Here is a 5,709-nt window from a genome sequence, read left to right as displayed (position 1 = left end):
AAAAGCACGCAAAGTGTCTTCTAAAGGACTCCTAGAAGATGAAGGTGCATGATATGGTACAGGATATGATCTAGGGGGTTGTGTAGGTGGTTGGTTTTCAGATTTCCAACTAAAATTGGGGTGATTACGCCACTCAAAATTGTAGGTATTAGAGAAAGGTGCAACAGGCTTTATGTACATACCTAAAGCATTACATTGTTCCTCATATATTCCTCTCATCTCAGAAAATGTGGGACACTCTTGGGCAAGGTGATCTACCCCACCACACACAAAACATGATCCAAAAGACTCTGCATGATTAGCCACGTGTGTTGGATTTAAGTCCTTAGTCTTCAACGCCTCTAGCTCTCTAGTGAGCATCTCAACCTTAGCCTTTAAGTTATCTTATTCCTTGAGATGGTAAATTCCACCACCATTTAGGTTTCCTGCAGGTCGTGACCTATTTGTGCTCTCAGTAGCACTAGGTCTAGTCCAAGTGTGAGCTTTTTCAGCAAACTCATTGAGGTATTTTATGGTCTCATCAGGATCTTTATGTAAGAACTCACCATTACACATCATCTCCACAAATTGACGCTTTCTAGGTGTAAGTCCTTCATAAAAATAGCTCACTAAGCGTCAATTCTCATACCCATGGTGAGGACACATACTCAATAGCTCCTTAAATCTCTCCCAAGACTGATACAAAGTCTCACTATCCTTTTGTACAAAGGTGGAGATTTACCTTTTTAAAACATTGGTCTTATGTTGGGAAAAGTATTTATTAAAGAAGACCTGAGTCATCTCATTCCATGACCCAATAGATCGTGGTCTCAAAGAGTATAGCCAACTCTTAACTCTATCCTTCAAAAAGAAGGGAAAGAATTTAAGTCTCACAATGTCATCAGTTACATTTTGATTATAAAAAGTCGCAATTACTTTCTCAAACTCCCTAATGTGCACATATGGATTTTCATTTTCCAAGCCATGAAAAGTATGGAGTAACTGTATCATCCCTGTTTTAAAATCCAATTGGTGAATATTAGCTGGAAACATGATGCATGATGGTGTAGCTGTGCGTGTAGGGTGGAGATAATCCTGAAGGGTCCTAGTGGGTTGATCTTCGTGTTCACTCATTTTTTCAAAATTAGAAGAATTATCAAACAAATGATCAGAAAAATTAAACTCTGACTCTAACACAGGTCTACAAGCAAACTGACCCAAGGCGTCTCTATACCTGTGTATGCAAGGTAGAGAAAAACGCAACACTAAAAAAAACTACAAAAAGAAAAAGAAAATAAAAAAATGCAGCAAGCTAAAATAGGGAACGAAGTTACTGCTTTTACAAACTGTTGAAAATAAAAACTATCTCACAATTCTTCTACCGTCTCCCCGGCAATGGTGCCAAAATTTGATTATGCCCAAAAAATAATGCGGTAGTTGTAGTACAGCTTTGGGGTGTCGATTCTACAGGGAGACAAATTAAAAGAAAAGCAAGAGGAACAAAGAAACTAAAGAAAAATATTAAATAAGTAATGGAGAACAAAGATTAATTTTAAATATAAATTTAAGTGAAACAATGTGATTAACGAAAAAAGTACTCAAATTTGACGAACGGTAGAGCGTCGGGAATCCCTTGCACAAATCTGGTATTTTAATTATTCTTAATTCATTGGATAACTTAATTAGGAACTCAATTTACAAAATTCTCAATTGGAAGGTAAAGATTTATAAACCAAAATTAAATCAAATTTAACCCTTTGAAAAATCATTCACCACTCTTAAAATACGTAAATTACTACCCCTATTGAGAAAATCCAAAGATGACAATATACTCAGGGAGCGATATTGCAGCAAAAAACTAAATCAATATAGATAAATAATTGATCCAAACATAATCAAAAAAACTAATCTATTCAATAGAAAAAGTATGACTGAATCCATAAACAAAATAAATTCTATGATTATTCGGAAAAGAAAACATCAACGATAAATTGAGAATGATAAAACAAAAGAGTTTTAGCAATTAAAAATCAAATACACGAATTAAAAATAAATTAGAAATACCATCTAATGTGCAAGTTCATCCCTAACCCTACTTGAGAATTTAGTTATCCATAAATATACTGGACAATAAAAATCTCTAGAGAAAACAGAAGCGAACGGTGGCCATGGAAGTGATTTTCCCCTCTTCAGATCTGCTTCTTGCGCCTCCCCCTTAATTTCGTGCTAATGATATACTTATATAGAGTAGAAAAGAAACCATAACGTCCTCTTAATTTCCGCATAAAAAAATCGCCTAAATTTTTGGACTTATCTTGGCAGCCATGTACGGCTTTCAGGAGTTCGAATTTGGAAATCCTTATTAGAGACAAAGTTATAGCCCTTTAAGGTATATTTCCAATGCATCAAGAATCACATCAATCTGATATGTGAGTAAAAAGATACAGTTAAAAGAATAAAATATATCCAGACTGTCTCCTAGAGAATTTCGGACTTTGACTTCTTGTGGTTTCATTTTGTGATTTTTTTCTTTTTATTTTCTTCCAAATTGCTCTCAAACCCCATGAATGTCTTCCTTTGAATTTGACTGGGCTTGACTTGCTCTTTTATAAACTCTGAAATTAAACATAAAAAAAACTGTTTAGGAGTATTCCAACGTAAATAGAAATTCACTTAAAGAATACACATTAATTCCTATGATTTCTATTCACATTTTAGCATTTTAGTCCAATAATAGAGTATTTAGAGTGCATTTTCGCACACTCATCAATAATCTAGCTACTACTTTGGAAAACAGAGAGCCCAGATTTACAAATAGATGATGGAGACATGAGGCTGCATGGATCATCATCAAATTTTACAAACAGAAATTGTAATGAAGAAAGAAGTAAAACTGGACAAAAAAAAAAAAAAAAAAAAAAAACAGATTTGACTTGAGCACAAAAAAAATCATTCTATTTTCTCACGGTCTCACCTTTTTGGTCTTACATCAACATTGGGTTAAGAGCTGGTAGCCATTGAATTTGATCATTCTGCTGAATCAACATATTCCCCAACAAGTTCTCCTTCAATCCAAAAAAATTGAAAATAAAACAAATTAAATAAAGTAATTTAATATAGAAGATAAAACAAAATATACCACAAAATAAATCAAAAGTAACATGATTACATACCCATATATATATGCTTCTCAAATTCATCTACTTCATCCATTAAAGTCCTAAGGCTTATTGAAGTAGAGGAAGAACGAAGCCAATTTTGTGCACATATGAGAGTCTCAACCGTCATCGGATTTAAACTACTTCAGAAAGGGTCAAGTACACGACCCGCAGTGCTGAATGTAGATTCAGAGGCCACAGTAGATACCGATATCGCAAGTACATTGCGTGCAACCTTCGAAAGTACGCGATATCTAACTGAGTTCACCTTCCACCAATTGAGTAGGTCAAAACCTTCACCTTGATCTTCACATTTTTCAGCTAGATATCTATCAACCTCTGACTTGTTTTCCAAAGAATCTTCTGACTATAACTCTTGCTTAAATTGGGCCATCAATACAGTCTATCTATTCGTAGACTGAGTTGTGGGAGGACTTGCATCTTCACGTGGGAAACCTGTGCATTGAGGAGAACTCCCTTCTTCATCTTGGATGTATGCCTCATACATGCGGATAAATGTATTTTTCACCTTCCAACTCAAATCAATGATTTTTGATTGATCATATGTATACATTTTTCTCAACCCAAAGTCAAGATATCGCATCTTGTAACGACGATCAAGAACAACCCCAACATAGAGCAACATATTCTGATTATCCATATTCTCCTAATACTTTTCAAACTTTCCCTTCATATTTGTGGCCATTAATCCTACCACAACTCCTCCTTCTTCACACTCTATATTAATGACATTTTTAATATTAACCAACTTCGTAAAAAAAGTATTGCAAGTTACATACTCACCCCCTGAAAAGCGTAAAGTTGCATCATGAAATAATGAAAGAAACTTCTCAAACAACTTTACCTTATTCCAATCGGATGCATTGAGATGCCCTAACTTCTTTGACTTTCTCCTAGTCACCACATCACCTTCATCATTGTCATCATCATCATCTCCAATACTACTTAAAAAGCACATATCTTTTTCTTCCAACCGATCAAAAGCCCTTCTAAATTTCCCAGCCCTCTCTAACATAAGATAGGTGGAGTTCCACCTAGTCGGCACATCTAGACAAACATGACTTTTGCATTGAATTTCTTTCAACTGCACACATTTCTTAAATGTACTCCACCTTTGGGGGGAGGATTTAACATACTTCACAACTCCCCTCACCTTCTTAATAGACTCATCATATTCTTTTAATCCCTCACGTACAATTAAATTCAAAATGTGGGTACAACATCGAACATGTAAGAATTCATGTTCCAAGACCGTATCCCTCCTATACTTGGTTTTCTTTTTCAAATAAAAAACGGCCCCATTATTAGAACTTGCATTATCAAGAGTGATTGCAAGTATTTTCGATCGCTTCCAATCATGCAAACACAACTCTATGCCCTTACCAAGGGTATTACCCTTGTGATTTTCAACCAAAGAAAAGGAAAAAATCCTCTTATGTAACTTTCAGTCATCATCAATAAAATGTGCCATGAGACACATATAATTAAAATTTTGTACGGATGTCCATGTATCCGTGGTGAGGGAAATTCGTTACTCTCAAAGAGCACTCCTCAATTTATTTTTTTCCCTCATAAACAAATTAAAACAATCATTCGCAATCGTCCAACGAGATGGAATCCCTACCCACTTAGGGCAAACCACAAGCATAAACTTTCTAAAACCCTCTCATTCAACAAACCTAAATGGCAACTCATCAACAATAATCATCTCAGCTAAGGCTTGTCGGCAAGCCTCAACACTAAATGCAATTGGCACAAGTCCCCCACCGCCACTATCTCCTTCCACCTTCCAACCTAAAGTTATTTGGGACTTATCCGTATTCTTAAAATGGCCATTCTTACATTGCTTCTCAATGTGATGCTTCGTAGACTTTGTGCCATTGATCTTTGTATCACATGCATATGAAGCACCACAATAATTACATGCAGCCCTAGGTTTAGTGGGATCACCTTTTGGTATTATTGTAAAGTTATCCCAAACTATTGACCTAACTCTACCATTTTGTGACCCACCAATGTTAGATTTATCACTTACATTGGATGGGGGTGGAGGCGGAGGCATATTTGGGCTTTGTATTGACTCCTGGACATCATTTGTTGAAGTTGAAGAATCCATCTAGAAAAATAAACAACCATCAATTAGTGTAATGAGTTTCTATAGAACAATAAATATTAAAATTTAAAACCAATTCAATCTCACTTAAAGACTATTTAACAATACTTTCAAAAAAATATAAGAAAGCAAATTCAACAATAAAGTGATACATTCAATATGACTTAGTGACTTTAGAAAAAAAAAATTTAAAATACCATAGCCCAATAACTTGAGTAGACTACAAAATATCATTTTAGTGACTTTAGATTGCACTGCTCAACCCTCGCTCGATACTGAGCTCGAGCGAATTCAGGCAGATTGCACCGCTCGACCCTCACTCGACACTGAGCTCGAGCGAACTCAGGCAGAGTGTAGAAATTCAACCCTAATATCCAACGAATAGCATATATATTTTTATAAAAAAAACCTACATTATTTTGTTCAATCAGCTAGAAA

General features: G+C 35.3%; 1 non-coding gene across 1 annotated transcript; it reads left to right on the top strand.

The window, feature by feature from the left end:
• Positions 1 to 625: 625 nt before the first annotated feature.
• On the top strand, positions 626 to 733 carry LOC122312099. Its single transcript, XR_006243013.1, has one exon. It is a non-coding gene; the product is annotated as a small nucleolar RNA R71 (small nucleolar RNA).
• The last annotated feature ends 4,976 nt before the right edge of the window (positions 734 to 5,709 follow it).

This window comes from Carya illinoinensis, chromosome 5 (assembly GCF_018687715.1).
Source record: "Carya illinoinensis cultivar Pawnee chromosome 5, C.illinoinensisPawnee_v1, whole genome shotgun sequence".
NCBI classification, from domain to species: Eukaryota; Viridiplantae; Streptophyta; class Magnoliopsida; order Fagales; family Juglandaceae; genus Carya; species Carya illinoinensis.
Note: the sequence above shows the minus strand (reverse complement) of the source record. Positions and strands in the feature narration are given on the sequence as shown.